At 47.1% G+C, this 25340-nt stretch overlaps 1 long non-coding RNA gene across 1 annotated transcript in view; it reads left to right on the forward strand.

Annotated features, from left to right (window-relative positions):
* Positions 1–10965: 10965 nt before the first annotated feature.
* LOC123615648 (uncharacterized) overlaps positions 10966–25340 on the forward strand; it is a 40833-nt gene continuing 26458 nt past the window's right edge. The window contains exons 1-4 of the long non-coding RNA XR_006723310.2: positions 10966–11100; positions 16498–16605; positions 17401–17552; positions 18797–18915. This is a non-coding gene — a long non-coding RNA (uncharacterized LOC123615648). The remainder of the gene's footprint in view (positions 11101–16497; positions 16606–17400; positions 17553–18796; positions 18916–25340) is intronic.

The raw sequence follows: 25340 nt of genomic DNA on the forward strand, positions 1-25340 counted from the left end.
TCACTGGGACATGGCTTCCTTAGGGTCCCAGTTTGGAAGATGATTCTGCTCTTGGAGGTTTAAAGACTCACAGGTTTGCTTAAAGAAATTACAAGTTCCTATTAATCTTTGATTATACCTTGGACAGTCTTGGGTTTAACCCACCCCACTTCCTATCCTGATAACATGAATTTTTAGAAGCTGGAAAGAGTTGAAGAGGGACTTAAATGCAAAAAGAGATGATTCTGAAGAAACAGTTTATACGTACTACTGTTCCAAAGATGGGAAGACTTGCAGAAGACTCTGGGTCCTGATGCATGCATGTGCCAGTTTCCTTTAGAAATGTCTTTCTCATGCAAATGGATCATCAGGTCCTCCTGCCTCCTTCTGGTTCAGGCTCTCCTAACCTAACAGTTTCATAGCGGTAACAGCTCTGTCCCCTCCTCTCTGCCACTGTCCCTGTCTCCACTCCATCCTCAGATGCGCCTATCAGATGAGGCTTCCTACGACTCCTCTCTGATCGTGTCAGTCTTGGAGGGAAAACTTCTGGAGGCTGTATATTTTTTAACAATTCAAGTTCCAGCACCTCAGTGTAGCATTTCAAACCTGCTGAAACGGCCCCACCCTCCCCGGCCAGTTTTATTTCCTTCTGTTTCTGAACACACCCTCTTTTCCAGGCATGTCTGTCTCCTCCACATCCCATAAACATGCCATCCTTGTTTTGTTGTCTCTGTGCACGTTAGTCCTCAAGCCTGGAATGCAGCCTCTGGTCCACAGCAGAGGAATCTTTGACTGGATTCCTGTTGTGTCACTTCAAGTGTCAGTGCACTTGTGAAAAGCAAATCCCACATCCCCCATGCTGGACGGTGCGGCTTCAGAAGGCTGTCTTGATTTGTGATTGGTCTTTGATTGGCTGTGGGCCCAGGCCTTTGCTTTCAGATTTTTCTGCCTCTCAGTGGCTGCCAATCTATAAACCAGCACTTAAACCCATCAAGGAAGTTCCTTTAATAAAAGCATCCTCTTTGATAGAAAGTGAGGAAGTACTCTCACATCTAAAAAACTTGTTGTTAAGCCTTGGGTGATGGCCAAATGAGTTTTCTTAGAATGGGGCCTCCTTGTGTGTGTCAAACAACTCCTTTCCAATTTGGGATTCCAGAGTGATACAGACCAAAGCCTTCTTTGGAGGGTGTCACATCACCACATCCTTAGAGATTTTCTCTTCTCACTTAACCCCTACTATGTGCAGGCTCAAGCTTCGGTCAGCTCCTCTCTACCTGGCATCCATCAGGCGACTGGCCAGGTGAATTCACTCGGGTGTTTTGTTTTGCCTTGATGGGAAAGGCTTATGTGACTGAACATGTTGGGACTGACAATTAGCCCTTGAACTCAGTCTTCTTGGCTATTGATTAAAAAAAAAAAAAAGGTCACCTTGTCCTCCTAAAATGTTTTATTGGATGTGGAGAAAGAGGAGGGCTTTTTGGCGGGAAAGGATATCCAAACTGGCTGTGTGGATGATTCTCAGGACCAATTCAGGGAGTGCTAGTGAGACTCAGGTTTTTGGCTTGGGTCCCCCAGAATAAGTTCTAGAATCTTCTGAGAGTGGGAGCTGTAAGAAGAGGGAAGAAGATGAGAGTGGTCCACTCTTCATGGTAGCAGTGGCTGCAGAATAGCTCTGTCCTGTGATTCAGCATAAAATGTAACTGGGCTAAAAAAAGGTACAGCCCCCAGCCTTCAAGTCCACCCCGGCATGAGTCCTCCTGGGCGAGATCCTAGACGCTGTGGGGAAGAATCAGCTGGCCGACTGTGCCCGTGTTACACTTCTGACTGAGAGCATCCATGGGTAAGATAAAATGATTCGAAGTTTTATGCCACTAAGCTTGGGGAGATTTGTGATGCAGGAATAGTGAGCAGGACAGAGAGCTGCTTCTCCAAGGTGGGCAGCCAGGATTTGGGGGCTGAGTGAGTGCTCCAGGGAATGAGTTACAATGATCTCTGAAGGCAGGTGCAGTGAGCTCCCCAAATCATCCAGTCTGACCCACATGACCCGGAAACATAGAGGTCAAGTGGAGATAGTAGAAAACAAGGTCAGTTTGTAAGACCCCTCTGACCTCACCTGTTGGCCCCGAGACAGGGTTTGGATGGGGCTATGGTTTCAGTGATCTCCTTCCTGGGTGGGAGGCAGGGAGTGTGTTCTGACTTCACGGCCTCAGTACCTCCATGCTAGAGACCTTATGAAACACTGGTTGCGTCTGTTACATTCAGGGTCGAGTCAAAGAGCTTGCAGGCTTCTTTCCTTATTGCCAGGACAGCCAGGGGTGTGGAACCTTGTTAAATATGTAAAACTTTGGTTGACACTGTAAAATTCTAACTCATGCGGTGAAAGAAAAGCAATGGCCTCAGCTCACTCATGTGCTGCTGATTTGGACGTGGCTCTTTTAGGCTGGGCACTTGCCTGTAGAGGAGGGGCTGATGATTACGCAGGATTAGGCTGGGTACCGGGTGCAGTTAAAGCCAGTGCCCTTGGTCCCCACTGACCTCTCAACTCTCCTCCTCAATCACCTCCAACTACATGACTTATAGAGGAGCTGAGTGAGGGTCATGACGTTAAACTCCCCCAAATAAGATGTCACCACTCTTGGAAGGCTGGCAAAAAGTGTCCCCGTCTCCCAGGGGCAGCTCAGGTACTGCTTCTCCCAGGTAAACGTTCCCGAGTCCTCCCCCTCCCGCCGGCCCCCTTTCTTCTTGTCTGTGTTGCCTGTTGACTTAACTGTCTCGCCTAGTGGACTGTGAACTCCTCAGGGTGCTTTCTTTAATCTTTAGATCTTGAATGCATACTTGGTTCTGAGCACGTCTGACTCAAGAAATGTTTGCTGGAAAAAAATAGAAAAAGAAACATTGTCAGCACGTGGTATATGTCTTTCAAAAATGTTCTCATGTTATCTTTTTTTCTTTTCTCTTTTGTTGTTGCATAATTGCAATGATGGTAAACATACAGTTTTGTGTTTTATCCTGCTTTTTTTTTTTTTTGGGCTTACCATGATTTCAGATGCATTTTCCCTGTTGTAACATAATTTCAAGTCTTAATAATAATAATAATAAATCCCATTTATTGCATATCCTGCTGTGTGCTAGACATGGTGTCCGGGGCTCTACACAGTCTTTCATGTAATCTTCCCAATTTGCAAGGTGCTTGTCATTTGCTCCATCTTACAGACTGAGAAACTGAGGCTCAGCGACCTTAAGCAGCATGTCAGAAATAATCAGCGGATGGCGACTAGATTGGTCCCTCTGGTTTCAGAATTCAGAGTCTTGCTATTTATCCATGCCACTTTCTATCATTTTAAGTGACCTCACAATGCTTACTCTTTCGTGTGGGTGGGTCATAATTTGCATAACCATTTCCCTTTCTTTTGCCATTTAGGATATTTACTAATTTTAGAGATTATAAACAATGAGGCAATGAACATCATTGTGCTAACAGACTTTCCCCCATTTTTGGATTATCACCTTGGAATAGAGTCCCAGAAGTGGAATTACTGGGTTAAAGGGTAGGACTGTGTTTATGGCTTTTGATACTTATTGCCAAATCGGTTTCCCGGAGGACCGTGTTGTACGTAACAGGCTCACTTTATAGGCAGGCCCAGGGGAGTTACCTCGCTCCTCCAGGATGTCAGGTTGCCCTCTAACCACTAGAGGGTGTGAAAGGATATTGCTTAAGTGGCAAGAGCGTGGCCCCCCTCTAGGAAATCCCCAAATTTCTTTGAGGAGCCTTCAGAGTTGCCTGGGAGGGACAGGGGGCATGCTTAAATCAGTTAGAAGCTCAGTGCTGTAACGAACTAGCTTTCTTGGATTGGCACTGAAGGCAGGATGCTTTGTGATCTGGACTCTGGAAAAGAGAGCAGTATACAGTGCCTCAGAGGCCTCGGGTTTGAACTTGGCCATGCCACCTCTTGCTTGGAAACCTTGGGTGACTGACCTTCCTTTGCATATCTCTGCCTATGAACTTTGAGCCTCAGATCCCTGCATTGATTAGAGTGGCAGCAACTCTGAGCTCCTGCAGCGGAGAGAGTATTGTTCTGCTCATCTTTGTAACAACCACAAGAGCTAACACTTAACAAGAGCACAGCAAATGGTGTTTGAATTGATAGAGGAAATGAGCCCAGAAATCAAGAAAGGATGTAGGGAGGGCGGTGTGGAGGATGGTCCTGGCTCCCAGTCCCCACAGGTGGTTTACTGAAGGAGGAGTGTTGGCCACTTAACTCTAAGATGTTGAAGACAGAAGGATACTTAGAGATCATCTTGTCCACATACTTGGGAGAAAACAGAGGCCCAGACAGTTAGAACTATAACAAGGTCCTCACTTCCATTTTTTTCCTACTTAACACATTTACTAAACACCTGTAGTGTGACAGGCTCTGTGCTAGGCACTGAGGATGGAAAGATGATGGTGTGAAGTCCTTGCCTTCAAGAAGCTTACGCTTTGTGCAGGGAGACGAGACACTGACATTAAACACTAAGCACTAAATTAGCCCTCTGCTTGGGGAAGCTAAAGAGGGCACATTAAGAAAAAAGGCTTGCCTCAGATTTTCCTAGAAAGGCACTTCTTAAAATATGTTCCTTGGAACATTAAATTGGATATTTAATAGAAGTTAACTGAAAAATGGCCTGGTAGATATATCAGTCAGCTATTGCTACTAATGCTGAGTAACACACCAACCCAAAAACTCAGTCACTAACAATAATATTTATTATGATTTATTATGAGTTTTTATTTTGCTCACAGACTTGCATGGCGGCTGGGGTGCCTCTGCTCTGTGGGTCTCTTATTCTCCAGGGATCAAACGGCTACCCAGGGCATGGTCTTCTCATGGTGATGGAAGGACAAGAGGGCAAGCTTACCTGCGTAAACACATTTTAATTTTTTCCTACATCATGTCCATTAACATCCCATTGGCCAGACCAAGTCACATGGCCAAGACCAATGTGACTGAGGCAGGGAAATATATACCACCTCTCATGGCAGCAACTGCAAAATCACAACAGCAGGTGAATACAGTGAAGAATTGGGAGCAATAATGCAATCTACTACAGTGGTCATATTCATTCAGGAAATTCAGGAAAATCTGGTTTCTTTATTGCAGGACTTCTCAGAGCCTTTATAGAAGGTTCAGTGTAAAGTCTTCCCTTTAAAAGAAGGAAACTTAAGCCCACAGAGGAAAGTAACTTGACCTGGACTTGCAACTGCTTGGTAGCAGCCCTGTGGTGAGACCCCAGACTTTATGACCATCAGGCTAGGGCTCCTTCCATAGCCCTGCACTGCTAACATTAGCCTGGGCTACACTGGGCCAGGCAGACCAGAGGAGGCTGGTGAATGAGGGACAGCTAAGCAGCTGCACATAAAGGAGGCTGAGGTGGTGCTTAAGGGACCCTAAGAAACATGACTCTGAGTGGGGCAGGGAGACCCCAGTCAGACCTAAGCTTGAGGAAAACTAAGTATACAAAATTAAGGGCATGTACTGTGGAGTCGAGTTGTCTGTCTGTGTAACCTTGGGCAAGTTATTTAATAGCCTCCCTATGCCTCAGTTTCCTCATCTGTAAAATGGGAAGGTAGACATACCTACCTCAATGGAGTGGTGGAGTTAATACTTGTAAAGTGCTTACAACAGGAGCAGGAGGGTAGGAAGCCCTCCATATAGGTTAGCTATTGTTATTGTTCATTATGGTGATTATTAATATTATTATTATTATTAATTAGCCTATCTCCTCAAACATGACTTTTCCTATTTGTAGGTTTTCCCACCGCCATTAGTCTTCTTCCTAATACCCCATTCTTGATATCAGTTGGCTAACCACCAGTCTCCATGAAGATGCATCAGGATAACAAGTATTATTTAATATTAAAAGGGGGAACACTGGAAAAGTTCAAGGTCCAAAGGAGTGGCAGGGAATGGAATTACACTTTAGACACAGGAATCTTTGCTGATGGCATATCAAATCACACTGCCTGGTTGACCAGCTGTCTCTTCAGATATTTGCGTGGAAATGGGTTGAGTTTGGCTAGGATGAGTAATTCACCAGACTCTGTGGTTCTTAATCTTAAATGCAGATTAGAAGCACAGGGAAGATTTTTTTTTAAAAAACAACAACAACAACAAAACCCCTGGTGCTTGACCCCACCCTGGACCAATTAAATCTAAATCTCTCAGGCGAGGCTTGGGTAGGGGTATGATTTAAAAGCTCCCAGGGTGATTCTGACATGCAGCCAGATTTGACAGCCACTGACCTAAGGCATTGGATGGGCCCACTGAGACTCTGGGGTCAGACACAAGTGAGTTTGCATCCCAGCCCTGCCATTCATTAGCTGTAGGACTTGGAGCAAATCACTTGTCTCTCTGAGCTTCAGATGTCTTCCCTCTAAAATGGGAATAACAATTGCTATCTTGCAGAGACTTTATAAAACGTCAGTGAAAACCTATATGATGCGTCCGGTCTCGTGTAGCTGGCATATAGGATGGGCTCCTTGAATATTTGTTAATCAAATGAATGACAGTCAGTGAGAGCAGTCCTGGAGAGCAGAGGGCAGTGACATCGGATCCGGCCGGTGTCTGCCCTCCTCCCTGTTTGTGACTGCTGCCTCCTGTGCTCTCAGGCCCAAATCCTCTGTGAGAAGGAGGACTGAGCCAGACCCGAGGGGAGACGTGCTCCAGGGTCACTCCATCTATTGGCTGATCAAAAGCACCAGGTGGGGGGAAGAGCCAGGGCTGGAACCCAGCCTTTCTTCTGATGGCCAAGGCTTGTGGCCACAGGGCTGGGCCAGCGGAGGGGAACCATCTTTTCTAATCAGTCCTCACAGAGGGAGCGTATTATCCTAAGTCACACAGAAGTGCTGTGCAGTCTAGTGGTGGCCCTGCCTGCTGCCTCTCAGTCTGGGGACAGCGATGCCAGGAGGAGCTCATGCCAGCCGCTCTGCCAAGTTGTCATTCTAGCCCCGACAACGGCTGCCAACAGCTCAACTGAGCGGAAGGTGGGGATGCAGTGAGCAAGGCCGGGGCAGCTATTCTGAGCAAAGGTGTCAGGTGCCGTCTACGTGGTCTAGGAGGTTCCTCCAGGTGGCAAGAGGCCTGCATTCTGGCGGGGTTCATGCTTAGCGTGTGACAGCATCCATGCTTTTGTTTATTAATAACTCAGGATATCTGATGAAACAACTGGGTTTCTTTGGTCTTGTGGCTTCCTATTCAAAGGTCGACGGCCAGGAACAGACATGGGGATAGTCACTTTGAATCACTGTTATCTCAGCCATTAAGGAATCTTAAAAAACAAACAAACAAACAAAAAAAAAACAACCAAAAAACTCCTGCTACCTACAACACGTTCTCACTATCTCCCACTTAGCGCCACCCGTCTAGAAGATCTGGTAGGTTTGCCCCTTTGTAGTTTGTATTCTGGAAACAATAGATCCGCTGAAATGTGTTCGGAGACATTGACATGTCCCGCTGGGGGATGTGGCTCAGACAAGACTCCTGGCGTGACTCATGAAATCCTCTGGACCCGTGGGAGATAGGCACTGTCATGCCCCGTCCTCGGACAAAGGAGCCGAGGCTCAGAGACGTGACCTAGTAACATCTGGATGAGGCAGTTTGTAGACTAGCCCAGGCTTTCTGAATTCAGTCCATGATCTTTCCATATTTATAGGGAAAAACAGGGAATTAGTGTTAGTAAATTAGTATAAATATATAACAGATAGAATTTGAATTTTTCAAGTGTGGTTTCCCCTCAGAAGGGGGTGAAAATTAAGATTTGTGAGCAGAAAGTCAAAATATGTTTCTTAGCCAGGCTAACAGTACATTTTCTATGTGATTGAAATGGCTACCTACCTTACTAAGTTGTCCAACGAGAGAAAGGTTTGAAAATATTCTGCAAATCAAAGGACCATGCAAGTGTTTGTTATTTAGTATTTAGAGATATTTCAACTGGGGTTCATAGACGCTTGGTAAACTCGTGGAAGAGTAATTGACCATGCGAACTGCCTGTATTTGCAAGCAAAATTATGCGTGTGTGCACATACCTGATTTCCTCCAGAGACAGAGTGCATAGCCTTTCATCAGATTCTTAAAGGTGTTTGTGACTCAAAAATGATTAAAAACCATGACTGTAGCCCAACCATTTATGTCTTTTGCTAGTAAGAATAACAAAGTAATAATTTCAGAGTCTGAAGTGCCCCCTACACCTTCTGCAAGTATCATTCTGTATCATGGGAACCCAGGGAAGAAGTCAAAGAAAATTTTCCAGGGGAAGGAATTAAGTAAAGACCCCCTCTTCCCAGGGGCCATGGGCCTTAGGATTCACCTTGGGGTTCATGTATCCAGCTGGAGAGAGAGATGCATGAAGGTATCTCTGTTGAAGCAGATGGCAGAAACTCCATCCCCTTCAAAGTGATGAAGTGAGATTGCTCAGACAAATGCTTTCAAAGTCTTGAACCTGTGAGTTTTGCTTCGAGTTCAGGAAATAACAGGATATAAATCTGCCCGAATCATCTCAGCTCACGCAAATTCAATGCTGGGCCACAGTGGCTCTGGCAACATCTTGTTCTTTCTGTGTAATGACTTTTGATGCTGTGGATTTAGATGGATTAGGCCATTTAGGGGAAAGACGGGAATATTAATATACAAAATTGTTAAATGTCAAATAAAATCCCTTAATAACGTGTGTGTTTAAGATGAGTATGCAGGCACTTTGAAAACACTTCGAGCACTAGCTCAAACATTTAAGAAATCCATTTTGCAAGTTCAAACAAATAACCCTCCACCAATTATGCTGTATCTGTGTGAGTCTGGTGGGTGATTCTACACCGTCTCGGCTGGGAGTGAGGGCCCATTCTCTAACTGTTGTCAACAGCACCGTCACAACTAATAACTTCATCCAACCAGCTGAATGCTTAAATCCCACAGATACATGTACCGCTTGCAACCAACAATTGGTTTTCATATTTCCTGCAAATTAATTACCTAAGTGGTTGATCTTACTTGTTTTCAAGGCCAATGTGTATTAGACCATCTGGGCAGTTCCTACTGTGGAGGTCCCTGCATTTTGGTCTTGCAAATGATTGCCTGGGATTTGGAATAATTTGAGGTGGGGGGAGGCAACTGAGAAGCGTCACCTAAAATGTTGAAAGTAGTAATGAGAATATAATCATTTGTATCATATCACATTATATATTCTTGCCAGTGATGCCATTCTATTATTTATAGATTCAAAAATAATGTCCTATCATAAAGCTGGAAAGGCATGTATACAATATAGACCCTGGTAACTCCTCTAATAGAGATGGGAATGAAAGACCAGGGAACACAGAGGGGAAAAAACAGCGCCTTATGGGGGCAGTGGGAGGGGGTAGTCAGGGAAGGCATCTTGGAGGTGATAGCATTTGAACTGGGCTGTGTTAGAGGTATAAGGTTTGAGTCACTTAATTCTCACCCTGTAGGAGATGTTGGCTAAGTGTCATGATCTCCTTATAGAAACAACAAAACTACATTAGAACCCATTGAGAAAACAGAAGAAAGAAGAAGTAGCACTCGCAGTTCCATGGTGCCTGTGTAAATTTTGCTGGCATTTTGCTGCATTTCTTGCCAGCCTTTCCCCCTGAGTAAACAGCTTCTCCATAGCTGCTGCTGTTACAGCTGATATCACGTGTTATCCCATAAAGCATACACACACTGTTAAAAAAAAATAAGTCATTAATCAGAAGCCTTTCCCCATGTTATCAGGAGAATGGGCAGATTTCAACTAGGTGGAGATGGGCAACTGAGCATTCCTAGGGAAGGAGAGAGGAAAAGTTCCGGTAGTGGGAGGTGGCATGTTGGCAGGGAGTCCACCGTGACTGCACTTTAGATTTTATGGAGGGTCTGGAATGCTCTGCTAAGGACCTGCAGTTTTATCATATTGATGATGGGGAGCATTGGAGGTTCTGGGTGAGACAGTGATGTGAGTAGCATTTGACCCTCTCTAGTGCTGGCTTTGGGAATTATGGGATTTGCTGGGGTACTTGAGAACTTGGGGGTTTTCTTATGGAGATGAGTAAACAATTCGTCAATCAATATAGAGAACAAAAATCATTAACTAGCATCTGAATGGAAATGTTAATGGATTTTTAAGTTGTGCTGGTATGGGCTAGAGGGGGACAGGCCGGTTCATTGCCTTTGTTTTCGAAGCTTCATACCTGATCATTTGATCTCAGTGATCTATCAGAACCTAATCCCCGCTTCTCCTGACCAAGCTTGATCTTCCAGTGCATGGATGGCAAATGAGCTTCAACTTACCCAACATCTCCAGTAGTTGGCAGCAAGATCCTGGGAACTGTGTTGAGAAGGACTGAGGGCATGGCTGGACATAGCAGGAAATGACTGGATGTTACTAGTCAACATCTCCATAAAGTAGAGGACTTGATCCATCAATCTGTCCATCCATCCATCCATCCATCCATCCATCCAACTAATCCTGATTCTGCCTCTACAGTGGACCAGACAGTATGCTAAGTTCTGATATCGAAATGATTTCTGTCTCCAGAATTCAGATCCAGTAGGAAAGCAACTGAAGAGATGGGTAATTATAACACAGTGGGTTCCAAGCTAGGGCAGAGGTCTGAACACAGTGCCATGGCACAGAGGCAAAATCTACTGACACCAATGGGCAGGAGAGGCGGTGGAGACAGAGGTGGGCTGTGGTTTTCTCATCAAAGCTCAGACCTCCACAAGGACAGGGGCCAGTCCTCTTGTTCATCATTGAATCCACAGTATCTAAGAGTGCCTGGCACATAGTAGGTGGTCAGTATATTTTTGTTAGTGAACGAGGTGCCCAAGGAGTAGAAGGAACTCCCAAAGGTCATTTAGTCCATCCACCTGCCTCTGGGCCGAGCCACACCTAAATCATCCCACACGCTATTTCGGGGGTGGTTATTCTTAGCTGGCCTCTCTGACAGCTGGAAAGAATCAGAGAAGCAGCCTCTCCTCGGAGCCTTTGTGCTGCAGGCCACACTCAGGAGGAGCTCTGTTTGGTGGAAACAAGAGCTGGGAAGAGAGAGACCAAGTGGGTCCCAAGCCTGAAGCTTGGCTGGAGGTAACAGAGGTGGGCAGTCTCCTCTTCCCGGGTGATCAGGAGGTGAAACTGAGTAGGTTGGCTGCAGGAGAAACGTGGAGACTTGGTAACTGAGGCACCCGAGGGACTGGGGCATGCTGGGCTCTTAGCTGGGGGACCTACCAAGAGAAAGGAGGAATTTTCACGAGCCTCCGTGGATTTCCCCGGCCAAGAGCCTCCATTAGGGCAGAGGTCTCATGAAATGCTCAGATCCTCCTTCTTCCGGGTCGACTCAGGCCCTCAGCTCCCTGCCCCCACCTCCTCCCAGGCCTTCGGTGAAAGAGGAGTTTGAGGCTGTAGCTCCTTAAGGAGATCTTTTCTTCCAGGACCTGTTTTTTCCAGGGTATTTCACAGTGGCTGGGGAGTGTCGGGGCCTAACACAGTCAGGCCGTACCAGGAGCCAGAGCCCAGAGTATCCTAATCTCACGGGGAGATAGGAAGAAATGATTAGTGCGCATTGAATGGCCCTGCTGTGAGCATTCTGAGCTGCACTGGTCCTGGGGCAAAATCAAGGGCAAGTTCTAATCTCATTTTCAGGTAGGGGAAGTGCAGAGAAGTGACATTCTGGGGCAGTCTCCTGAAAAACAGGCATTAATCAAGGAACAATGGTACCATTCCTTTCTGACCTACTCAACCTGGTGCTTGATACAAAATGAGTGTGTGTGAGTGTGTGTGTGTGTGTGTGTGTGTTTGTGTGTGTGTGAGAGAGAGACTAAGTATAACCTTGTGAACCCTCTTAGGAGGCTAATGCTTGCTCCCAAATCCCCCCTGCATAGGGATGGATTTGCCCCCTTTTTTTTTTTTTTTTTTAATAAAAACCGGTATTTTCTAAATGCAACAGAAAAAGTGGTTCAGTAGAGCCACCCCTGAGCTTCAGGGCCCTTTGATGGCTACCCAACTCTCACCCCTGGCTCCCCTCTGCCCCACCCCTTGCCACCCAAAGCTGTTTAACTAAAAGAAAAAGGTACAGAACGAGACCAGGGAGACTTCTTCTGACCCTGGGAGACTGGGAGACAAAGGGCTGAAGGCCCACAGCCTGGGAGGGCAGACGTGAAGAGACATCGGGCATTGGCTCCAGCAAACATTACTGAACACAACCACGTGCCTAGGGTCGTGCCAGGACCTGTAGACACTGCAGAGAAGGACGAGATGCTGTCTCTGCCCCTGAGGGTCTTCCAAGACTGCTCACTGCATGCCCATCTGCAGAAGGTCTTGCTTTAAAGATGAATCGGGTGCACCTGCTGTAATGATGACGCAAGTTATATTAAGTACTTTCTTTACTGTGAGCCTGACAGTGGACACACGGTCAAAACCTCCCAGGTCAACTTTTGATGGTCATTTAGGTTGTTTCCATGTCTTGGCTATTATATACAGTGCTGCTATGAACATTGGGGTGCATGTATCTTTTTGAATTAGAGTTCCCTCTGGGAAGACACTAATGAACTTATCTACAAAACAGAAACAGACTCACAGACATAGTAAACAAACTTCTGGTTGCCGGGGGAAAGGAGGTGGGAAGGGATAAATTGGGAGTTTCAGATTTGCAGATGTTAACTACTATATATAAAATAGATAAAAAGTTTCTTCTGTATAGCACAGGGAACTATATTAATATCTTGTAGTAACAAATAATGAAAAAGAATATGAAAATGTATATACATATGTATATGTATGACTGAAACAGTACACTGTACACCAGAAATTGACACATTGTAAACTGACTATACTTCAATTAAAAAAACTAATACCCTCCCCCAAAAACAAAAAACGGAAACCTCCCAGGTTGGCGTCTTGGAGGATCTAACACGCTCCTAAGTGCAATCCTAACATCAAGCCTGCCTTTATCTGAGCTGCTCAAAGAAGCAGCTTGAACTTCCTGAGTCTGTCCCTTCTTGGCTCTTGAAATGCACTGGACATGTCCTGGCTTTGCCACTCACTGTCTCTGTGACAGTGGGAGAATCACCCTCTGGGCTCAGGTCCCCTCCTGGTATTAAGCTGAACCATATGAAATTGCTGGAGTTTTTCAGGTCGAAAATGACCTAAAAAATAAGACAAAGGGGCTGATCTGTTCTCTACAGTCCCTTCAATTGCTGACATTTTAGACTCCTTAGATGATGCCCATTTCCTCCCAGCTCTGCCCTCCACAAGGTGAGTGCACCGCTGCTTGTCACTTAGCTGTCAGTGCACCTGGCCTGGCTGCGCAGCCGGCCCCTTGAGACGCTCTTCCTGTCATAACAGCTTTAAGGCAAGTCCCATTCCAGGCTTAGCGGGCTTCTTCTGTTTTCTGGATCCAAACACTCCTAGGATACCCTTTCACTGCTGGAGGACTTTTTGTCCTTCAGTGCCAGCTCCATGTTACCTGCCGTCAGGTACTTTCTCAAACTCTCTTAGCCAGAAACAATTTCCCCTTCCTTCGTGCTCCAAGGGCCTGTTTCATGTTTTTGGTACCATTTTTTTCTTCCTTGAAATGTTAACATGCTCATGGTAGAATATTTGGAGGTGGAAAAGATATCAAGAGGGAAGTAAGCATCGTGGGCAATCTGCCAACATCTAGTGTCAACATTTGAAGCATTTCCTTCCAGTCCCTTTTTTTAATGGCTAGTTTAAATGTACTTTTTCTAAACTGCTATAGCCCTTTATAGTAAACTGTATTTTAAAATAAGCTTTATTTTTTTAGAGCAGTTTTAGGTTCACAGCAAAATTGGATCAAAGGTACGGAGGTTTCCCCTATACCCACTGCCCCCACGCATGCACAGCCTCCCCAAGTATCAGCACAACCCACTGGAGCAGTGCATCTGTTAACAATCGATGAACCCACACTGACCCATCTCTATCACCCAGAGTCCATAATTGGCATTAGGGGTCACTCTTGGTGTTGTCTATCTCACAGGTTTGGTTCAAATGTGTAGTGACATATATCCACCATTAGAGTCTCACAGAGTAGTTTCACTGCCCTAAGAATCCTGTGCGTTCCACCTATTCATCTCTTCCTCTTCCATCCCTTGGCCACCACTGATCTTTTAAAATGTCTCTATCGTTTTGCCTTTTCCAGAATGTAGAACAGTTAGTTTCATACAGAGTATACCCTACTCAGATTGGCCTCTTTCACTTAGCAATATGCATTTACATTTCTTCCATGGTTTTTCATGGAAGCAGATCGCATTTTTGGCCCTAATTCCTTATCCCCTCCTGTGTCTACATCCTTTGTCCTGTGACTTTGCAGCTTCTCTGGCGAAATGGGGTGGAGTATATCCCCCCACCCAGACCCCCGCCAATTAACTTTGAGTTTGACCATGCGACTTGCCTTGGCCAATGGATTTTTATTGTTTGTTTGCTCTGTCAATGATAGTAACTTTATTATAATATTTACTTACATGACTTGTAATGATCTGCTTTACTAACTGAGCCACAGATTGAGAGCATCTGAGGGACACAGAGTTGATCTTATTCATCATCTCTTTTTCCTTAGAATCACTGTCACAGAGCAGCTGTTCAATAGGATGTGGGATGACTGTATTAGTTATCTCTGCAGGTGTAATAAATTATCCCTCGGCTTACTGCTCAAAGCAACACGCATTTATTATCTCACAGTCTCTGTGGAGCAGGCATTTAATGTGGCTTAGCTGAGTCCTCTGGCCCAGGATCTCTGGTGCTGGGGCTACAGCTGGAGCTACTGTCAACTCGAGGCTCGACAGGGGAAAGGTCTGCTTCCAGTCTCACTCAGGAGGCTGCTGGTAGGACTCAGCTCCTCACAGGCTATTGGACCAAGGGCCTCAGTTCCTTGTTGGCTGATGGCCAGAGGCTGCCGTTCTCAAGAGAACAGTTTATAAGAGGGCAGCCGGTCTCCACAAGAACAATCATGCAAGAGAGTAGAAGAGGGCAAACAAAATGGAAGCCAGGCTATTTTGTAACCGAATCTTGGAAGGGACATCCAGATTCTACCCACTGAAGAAAGTTACTAGGTCCAGAATGAGTTCTAGGGAGCAGGGACCTATGGGAGCTTCTCAGCTGCCTACTATACTCTCTGAGGATAGAGTCAGAGTTTATGTGACTTTGGGGAACCCCGACCCATACCTTATTGTTTAATTCTTTGACAGTGATCCAGAGAAATGGGAGCAGAATCAATCATCTAGGTCATTTACATACTCGATACCCAGATTATGAAGGGATGATACACACAAAACAGCAAATTCCACAACACCATGAATTAGGTCAGGGGTTCTTCAAAAGGGGTCTGTGTATATAAGATTTTGTGTTTACGCACATTGGGGGCATGGGATAAAATACTAACTTTCAGCAAATTCTCTTGGAGTTCCCTGACCTCCAAAATGGGACTGCCCTCAGGAGCTGAAGTAACGGGTGGGTGAAGCAAGGGCAGGGTGGGTGTCAAGACTGGGAGCAAACGCAGGATCGGCCCTAGAAACCTGGGCTGACAGCTCGCTGGGACATTGCCCTGTGTGATTCAGTTTCATGTCCAATGGACCTCACTTCCTGCCTGACCCAGTGGGTCAGTTCACCTCTGAGAGACAGGAGGTGTCGGTTGGGATATTTCAGAAAAGAAACATGTGATGCACCAAGAAGCCTGAATGAATTAGAAAACATTAGAAAAGATGTTGAATGTGCCTGTGTCCTTGAAGCAGGACCAGGGATGGAGCCCGGAGGTTCAGGGATGAAGGTGAGCAGGAAATGCCACAGGTGACCCCCGGGCAAATGCTCAGTCTCTTCAGCACAGCAGTGCTGTGGACAGAGCTTTGGGTCAACTCAGGCAGACTGAGATTGGGATCCTGTCTGGGCCCCTTCCTAGGAGAGGAGAGGTGACCTTGAACAGTATTTAACTCACAGAGCTGATGAGAAATGATTTGCTTGTTTAAACCTCTACTTTGTTCAAAGAGGATTCAAGGCAGCACTTGGAAAATAGAAGGGAGTAAATTCAAAAGCAGCTACCATAGGGCCTAGCATTTTACCCACCTGCTACCATTTACCTACCCACCCATCCCTTAACCCATCTGCTAGTCCAGCTGCTCACCACCCTTTCATCCATCCACCTGTCCACTCTCCATCAGTTCATCCATCCATCCGTACACCCACCCATCTATACATCCATCTACCTACATATATATTTATGCATCCACCTACCCGCTGTCCATCCCTCTCCCCATCTACCCACCCAACCATAATATTTATCGAGCACCTACAGTGTATCAGGCACTGTACTGGCTGGCTTGGTTGCCTCAAGTGCTGAGGGAACAAGACAGATATAGTTTCTATTCTCATACAGCTTACAATCAATTGAAAGCAGAATAAATGTTTTTTCTTTTTTTCCTTTTTCTCCTCCTTCCCTCCCATCTGCCCTCCATTCTCTTGTCTCTTCCTCCTTTCCTTCTTCAGGTCCTGTTGGAAGAGTTGACTCCATCATGAGTTTGGGGGAAAAGGTCAAAGTTGTGGTGGGCCCAGTTTCCTGTAGAGAGACTTTCGGCCTTGGTGGAGAGAGCAGTGGTCAGTAGCCCCAGTGAGCCCTACATGGTGAAAATTAAGTGCTTGTTTGAACCACTGTGAAAGATCAGAAGGGCCCCTAGGATCCAGTACCAGGTCTCTGTGCATCTCCCCTGTGGGATTGGTCTGACCCATAGGGAAATGCCTTCTGCCTCCTGTCCCCTGCACCCCCTCCCCATCTACTCTTTGATGCCCGAAATGCCACCAAGTAAAGTGTGTTTCTTGAGCTTAAGGCTTTGAATCCTGTGAAAATGAAAATCTCTGTGGGAGGGTCGCAGTTGAAACTGGTACAGGTTATTTACACTCAGTCGTGAATGAGTATCACTTCTTTTTTAATTCCTATGGAATTAAATCCATAGGTACACATTGAGTCTGCTTGAGATCAGATTCAGGGGTGTAGCTGCCAGTGTGATGGCTTATTTGGAGCCAGGCCTGGATGAGGCATCAGGAGACCTTGGTGATGGTTCTGAGCTGGGCCACATTTGGGCTACTGAGCTTTGTGTGGTCAGCTCCCACTCCTCTGAGTGGGGACAGGAAGGGGTCATTGGAGGCTGGCATCATGGGCATGTGACCTTAGTGGTGGCACCAGGCCCTGTCCTTGGCTTCATGCTGTCCTGTGGCTGTCTCATGAAAAATAATTTTTGGACATGGGGCCCAATATTTTCACCCTGCACCATACAGCCGATGAGAGAGTCAGTCCTGATGGGGGGAGGGTGGGACTCAGGCAAGGAGACCCAAGGATAAACAGTGCTCAGTGTAGCAGCTAGACTCCAGCTGCTGCTGCTCGCTCCTTCCCAGTCCGGCTCAGGACTCGCCTCCCTGAGAAAGCCACTTCTGAATGTGCCCACCTGCCCGCATCACTCAACTCCTCCCCGGCAAGTCTGCAGACAACAGGCCCTGCTTGGCAGATCTTTTGCTTGTTTGTTTGTTGACAGCAGCTCAGGGAGAAGGTGGGTGGATTCAAGTTCATGGACCCATTTCCTGGCCAGCCCAGAGGCACCTCTCCCCCTGCAGCCCACGTCCCTGGTGTGGTGGGAAAAAAAAAGGCTTTGGAATCACATGGTCCTGAGTTAGAGTTCCGACTTCACTTCTTACAAACCGTGCGACGATGTCCTAGGGCAGCAGGGTTCCCACCTCCCCGCCTGCCTCCCCGGGTGGCTGTGAGAGAGGACCGAAGGAGACGCGACTGGAAGGCACTGGGCACACAGTAGGCGCCAATGGAATGAAAGGGTCCCCCACTGTGAGCGGCCAGGCGCAAGGGCATCTAGATACGTGATCAGCCGAAAGCACCGGGCCCCCAGCAGCGCCCGCTCCCGGCCGCCGGGGGAGCCGCGCCCAGCGGGAGTCGCGGCCGCAGAGCCGCATCTCTGGGCGATCGTGCCGTGCGAGTTTCTAGCACCGGCGCTGAGCCCTTTGAGGTTTGAGTTACATTTTCACTTGGCAGGGTCTGGTTCTCTGACTCAAAGAGAAAAGCTGAGAGAGAGAGAGACAGACAGACAGACAGAGAGAAATTGAGAGAGGGGGGAGGGGTAAGGATTGGGTTTAAAAAAAAAAAGCTCCCACGGTTTGTCGGACTTGGAATGGCAGGGCTCTGTGGAGACCGGGGGCGGGGGGGGGGGGATGCATGCAAATCAGAACCACATGCACGAGGCTTCCCTCCCAACACACGCGGCTCCGGAATGAAGGCGCCAAGCCCTTAACATGCTGTCTTGGGACTGGCCAGGCGTGGCCTGGGGAGGAAGGCGTGGAGCCTGCACCTGTGTCCTCTTGTGCTATCCTGGGTGAAAGCGGAGAAGATGGGAGCAGTGGCTGGTTCGGTGGCTCTACTCTTGGACTCTGGAAGGTCGTGAGACTTTGAGACCTCCCAGATCATGAGGCCAGAGGAAGCTTTATAGAGACAAAGGGACATTTGGCCCCAGGCAGTGGAAAGAACACACGCTTTGAAGGTTCAACTTTAAGCTTTAGGCTTTAAAGTCAGGATGATTTGGGTTAGCTTCCTGGCTATGTCCCTCACCAGCTGTGTGACTTTGGGCAAGTTATTTGCGCTCTCTGTGCCTGGAATTTTCTCATCCTAATTATGAGGACCATGATCACTATCCCCAGAGGCTTTTGTGAGACTGAAGCCAAATTCTGCATTTTGTTTTTTTCTTTAATGACTGATTGATTAGGTCCCGTATGCTTCTTTTCGTTTCAGAAATAAGACAACTCCCTAAAAGAGATGCGGTAGATTAAAGAAATCATGGCAGAAAGAAAAGAAGAGTTGCACAGAAACACAAGCTCACGTGTGCTAATGTTAGCACACACACCTGCATGGTATGGAGTCTTGCACAGTTATTAAAATTGGTCAGTAAATTTGTCTCTGAGCTTCTGCTTGGCCAAAGTAAAGCAGAAAACATCCTTTATAAGATTCTTGTTGTGTATTTAAAAAAATGGTTTCTCAGGAGGGCAGCTTGTCACTTGAGGCCACAATCATGTTTCCCAGGGGTCCTTAAAGCGGTTAGAGCTTGAGAATAAATGGGCAGCGGCTCTTTGTTGCACGGACTGTGCACGGAAGGCACGGGGGAGGAGCCCCAATGCACAGTAGGCATGCTCTCCAAGGGGCTACACATGGCGTTTGCGGGAGACCGTCTCATTGCAGGAGAATGGGCGATCTAGTGTTGCTTTTTACCCACTTCCTGTTACTTGTGGCTTGATTTCACCTCTTAAAAACCCAACCTCTCCTTTCTCCTTGCCAGTCTAAAGCCTTTGTGGGGGCGCCTTTCAGTGCCTCTTAAATGGAGATGATGCAGACCCTCCAGGCTGCTCTCAGGAAGCCCGAAGTCTCCTCCTGGAACTCTGCGTGCTTGGCTCAGTGACATCCAGCTCTCTGGGTTCTGTCCCAGGGAGGAAACGTGGGCACTGCCTAAGAACTCAAGCATCGCTCCCTCCTGCCTTCCTCTCTTTGTCTCTCCTTCCTGGGCGAATGAAAGGCAGAGTGAATGAGAGTTTCCCTTCTGATGGGAAAACTCACTCTGGCCCTGTAATTAGCTAGAATAATTGATTTGCGGTTGAAAACCGAGGTTGTGGAATTGATGCTCAGTGTCAAAACAGTCCAGATCACTTTGGTACCAATTCATTGTCGCTGGAGGGAAGCTGTTAGGCGGGAATCTGGTGAGAAAGGGGCAGACTTGAGTGGAAATGTGAAAAGATTTGATTGTCCTCAGGCTCCCCCACATGGTGCTACCACGTCGGGATCCGACGTCAGTGCTCCAGATCGAAGGTCCTGGCCAGTATTTGCTTTCTTTCCTTTCTCATGGGGGTAGAAACCACTTGGCAATTGCCCCGTTGCAGCTACTGTTTGAGTGTGGATATTAATTTAATCTGGAATTCTGTTACTCTTTAAACACTTAGGGGTTTGGCTGAGGTCTTTGTGTTCTTAGGATGCAATAGACAGTGAAAAATGGAATCGGACTGTTTCTACTCGTTTTGGAAAAGAAAAGGATTCTCAGCCTCCTTTCCTTACAATTCCCCCTGACCCAGTTCCCTGATTCCATTTCCTCATCTTCTGACCAGAGCTTCTGATGAGAATGAAGGGTTATTTCCACAGTTTTGGACAAAGGCCATGGGGTAGAGGAGAAATACTTTATACTTTAGAATCAGATCCACCGAGGGATGTTCAAATCCTGGCTCCTTTCCTGTGAGCCATGCACATTCGGATGGGAGTTTTAGAGCTCCATCTCTTCATCTGTGAAATGGGGCTATGGACTCCTGCTCCTTACAGCTGATATAAGATGAACTGAGACAGTGTGTATGCAGAGCAACTACCAGGGTACTATTATTTTATGAAAATGCCATTGACCTAAAACAATATACTCCCAAAGCATTCCTGTGTATTTCTTGTAGGATGAACCTAGTTACTCCTTGGGTCCTTTGATCTTGGGGAGTTTGTGGCAAACTAGAGAAGACAGAGGGGTTGGGCTCTGTCCTGCCGTCTGCAGAAAGGGCATGGGCGCTGTGGGCTGAGGGCCACCATCTAATTCTCTTGCTTTATCCCTCCAACAACTCAAGGAGGTAGAGGACATAGTTTCACTTGAAAGATGAAGAAACAAACTCAGGTATTCTTTGTCACTTGTTTTAGGTCACACAGTGACACAGAGAGCCCAGAGCCAGCCTCACTGCCTCCACATTTGCAGTTCTTTCGAATTGACTAAGACGCTGCTCGCAGCCTCTGCTGTTGACAGGAGGTGGGGGCTCCGCATCTCCACTGGGAGGCCTGTCCTTGGGTCTCTCATTGTTTTGTTGTTGGCTTACTTCCCAGATATTTACTAAGCATCTACTCTGTGCCAAACACTGTAGGAAGCAAGAAGGAGCAAGGCAGAGCCCCCATCCTGGAGAAGCTGACAGTTCACCTGGAGAGACAGAAACATAAACAATATTTCAAAAAGAAGAAACAGGAAGAGTTTGGGAAAGAGTGTTGAGTGCTTCTCCTTCGTCCCTTGGCTGTAATTGCACTGCCAAGCACGTGGATGGGACTATGCACATAGTAGGTGTGCAGTAAATGTCATCTAAATGAATACAATCTCCCTCCCCTCTTGTCATTCCCCAAATGCCAGAAACCCCACGTTTGGTTTCCCTGGATTAAAAACCCCATGTGGTCAGTGCGTAGTCAGCCCTCGGATTGACAGTCCAGGAGCCCTGCTCCGTGATGGAAGCCTTGGCCATGGGAGCCAGAGGAGGTGGTTCAGCCTAGGGAATAGCAAGAACAACCAGAGCTGGAAGCTGTTGAGGCTTCCTCGGGTCCCAGACGGGTCTGCATGTTCGTTTCCTCCCCATGACTCATGAGGATGTGGGTGTTCTTACTGTGCCAACCTACAGATGAGGAAACTGAGGCACAGCGAGGTTGCTGTCTATGTCTCCAGGTGCACAGGGGGAGTGGAAGACTGACCCCACGCCAGGCCCCAGGGAGAGCCCGGTGATGCATGGACACCTGCCTGTGGGCCACCAGGTATCTCACCAGCTTTGGGAAGGAGGTCAGAGCAGAAAATTGCCCAGCATCCCCAAGGCTAGACCTGACACACCCCTCCCTCCACCTGCCCCACATCTGCCTGCCCTTCCCACATCCCCCCAGCAGGCAAGGGTCTCAGAGTGTGGCTTCTGAGATAAGCAGGCTCCAAGGAGCCCTCCCTGGCTGAACCCACACTTCTTGGGCCCAAGGAACATCCTGACAATTGCTAGGAAGTTCACGGCCTCAGAGTGGTACCACTCTTCATCTTGCGGGGGAGAGATGTCTCTTTCTCGGCTTTCTGTGTCCTCTCCTGGTGAGTCTCCCACTTGCCCATCCTTCTCCTTTTCCTTTTTTGATTCCTCTGACTTTCTCTCTCCTTTTTCTTCTCTATCTCCTTCACAACCTATTCCTTCTCCTCTTATGCATTCCCTGTGCCTTTTGCCTCCTCTTTCCCGTCTCATGGCTTTCAAAAGAGTTGTCTTTTACATATGCACACATATGTATATAAACACACAACATGTAGGTGTATGTATATAAGATTACTTAGCTGTGTATTATATATGTGTGTACATATGCAATATAATACAATATAATATACACATATATAAGACACGGCTAAGCAACCTCACATCATATATGTATTATGTATGCAATACATAATATATAATGTATATTGCATATATACATATATGTAATATATGTGAATATATGTTATATATACATAATATATAACACATATTATGTACATAATGTGTACATGCTATATATTACATATTAATATATAATACACACATATATACATATATATACATGGATGTGTGCATGTAATACATATACGTATATAAAACTAGTGTAATTGCGCTTCTAAACACGTCCTTCTGCTAAGAATGGAGGAGATTCAGAAGGTCTGGGATCAAAGTCTGGCCAGGGCCCCACTGGGAGGTTCAAGGGTAAGCAGCAGAATGGGTGAGGAGTTACAGCTCCATAAATGGCCAGGCTTTGCGTGTGAGAGATCACCTGGGCTAGGATCTTCTTTCTGATACGAAGTTGCTGTGTGACCCTGGGAAAATGACCTTCTTTCTCTGTTTCTTCTTCACTTGGGAGATAAAACCTACACCACTCCACACGAACGCAGTGGTGCCCAAATAAGAGGAGAGTGGTGGGAGAAATACAAACGTGGGCCATTATTTCTGTTCTGTGTTTCTATTCACCCCTCCATTCCTTATTTGAAACAACCGCAGAACGATTGTGTGTGATGGTGTATATGTGAGGAAGGCATAGAGAGAGAACAGAAGGGGAGGGGGAGCCTCCTCTTCATAAAAACAGAGCGTGGTTTTTACATAACTCTGGTTGGATTGCTCACCCTCGCTGTCTAAGGGCATATTGCTTCATTTTCTTTTCACTCGTGCCCAACTGAATATTTGTCTAACTTTAGCAATTCATGTAATTTTTTAAGAACCCATTTCTCTCTTTTTTAAAATCTAAGTATAATTTTAATTTGCAACGTCCAGTGTGCTTTCTCAAACTCCCCTTCCTGGAAATTTGGATCCACCCTGGCCATGGAGGACAGAGAATTTATCCCTAATCGTTGCATGACCTGGACCCAGCTGCTTACCTTTTCAGAGCCTCAGTTTCTCTTCTGAGAGATGTGCCCCGACGGTGCCTCCTCGGCACCTGCGAGGCCTGGGGGGAGGAGGTGAGGTCCCCAGAGTCGGCGTCCCTCAACCCGACCCCTGGGGCTCAAGGCAGGCCCATGGCACAAGGCAAGGGTCCCAGCAGTGGGAACAGTTTCTCTCCGGGGACTGTCTCCTGGAGATTTAGTGTGATATTTTTTCTCACCCTCAGGAATCTGGCCATACTCCAGGGCCGCCTATCATGAGCGGTCTTGTTTGCTTGCGAGTTGCAGAGTTGGAGAGGGTAAAGGACAGGCTTTGACTATTCAATCAGTTGGGTGGGGGTGGGGAGCTGCTTCAGGCCAGAGACGTGAGCTTTCTCCTCTTTTAGAAATCAGAGGTTCCCATGGGATTCAGTGGAAGTGTGTGTGTTGTGGGGCGGGGTATAATCCTTTCTGGGGTGACAGTAATGCGACTCAGTTCTTGGTAGATGTCCTCCTGTTCAATACTCAGTCATGCTGTAGGGAGGTATGATTATCCCCACCTCACAGATGGGGCCACTGAGGCTCGGAGAGGGTACGTGATTGTTCCTAGTCATGTGCGTGGCTGGCTTCGCACCTGCATCTGCGGCTTCACAGCTGGGAATGTAGGTGGGAAGGAGGGATGTCCCCAGGGGTTAACAGGACACATTTCTGAGGGTCTGAGGACAACAGTGACCTGACTCCTGTGGTGTCCATCCAGTGTCCTGGGATCTGGGGGCCTCCTGTGGCCTTTAGCCAGCTGTGTAGGATGGGGTCTTCTCTCCCCAAACTCTACATGACCATCCCTCCTAAGAACCAGGGATTTGGAGAAGAGGACGATGCCCCTGCTGGTCCTCTCCTTTGACTTTCCCAGGCCTTGGTTCCTTGTTCTGGGATGTCCAGCGTGATGGTCAGAGGATAAAGCAAGTGAATGCAATAAAAAAAAGAAGGGGTGAACTTATGGAGTCCAACACATTTAGGCTTACATCTTGTTCTGCCACCTTCCATCTAGGTGGCTTCAGGCAAAACATGGCACACATTTGAACCTCAGTTTACTCATCTGTAAAATGGGGATGGCAAGTCTCCTACGTGGTAAGATGAAGTGAGGAGGTGGGGAATGGAGAAAGAGCCCAGGAGACAGTGGGGCACAGAGGAGGAACTCAGAAGATGCTGGGGTTTTCTCTGTGGGAGAGAAGATGTGTGCTCTCGGGACCCCTTAGCAAAGCAAAGTCCCACCCTTCCCTGTCCCCAGCTGTTCAGAGTTAATAGCAAGAGACATATTTCATAAGCAGGAAACGTCACTTGGAGAGAGAAAAAACAAGAAAGGGAAAGAGAAGGGCAGAAAGATAGATCTGCAAACAGTTAGTCATCACCAGAGTGATGCTCAGAGCCATTCTCACGAAAGCGCTTCTTGATGAAGAGATTAAGCCTCAGTAACAGATCACGCCCAGAGGTGGGCAGAGTGCTCCTCTGTCACCCCAGGCTCTGCACTGTGTCCGAAGGGCTGTGGGACCCAGTTCTGATGAGGGGACTTGGGGCCCTGGCCTGGGGCTCCCTGCCCACTGTCTGGAGTCAAGGGACAGACACCACTGAAACTTCCAGAGCCAAAGAAACAGAAACTTTCCAAGTTCCCAGCTGTGGAGAAACACTTACCCAGTTTGTTTTTAATCAAATTCCCCACACTGACACTTGGGCTCCATTCAACCATTTAAAAAGTTCCACTAGCAAATAAACACTTAGCCAAATATTTGCCCGTATGTGTTTTCAATAGTAAATACCAGCTATATTGCTCATCTCTGTATAGCATACTGACTGGGCCCCCTCCTGGTTGCTGTGGAGTCAAGTGGCCTCTCCAAGGATGGGTGGGAACCCCTTTCTGACCTCCCACCATGGAGCCGAGAGCAGAGGACTGGAGCCCTGGGGGAAACAGTCCCCTCTAACCACAAAGGGCAGACCATCTCAAGACCTCTGCTTCTCCCACCCAGTCTTCTGATCCCAGAGGACTTCGGGGAGAGTTTAGAAATTGTGGGTGCAAGATGAAGGTGAGAGTGAGCAGGCTTCTGCTTTCACAGGTACAAGAGGATATTTGGGTGCTTAAGTTCGACAAAACACAATTATACC

This window comes from Camelus bactrianus, chromosome 16, assembly GCF_048773025.1.
Source record: "Camelus bactrianus isolate YW-2024 breed Bactrian camel chromosome 16, ASM4877302v1, whole genome shotgun sequence".
NCBI classification, from domain to species: domain Eukaryota; kingdom Metazoa; phylum Chordata; class Mammalia; order Artiodactyla; family Camelidae; genus Camelus; species Camelus bactrianus.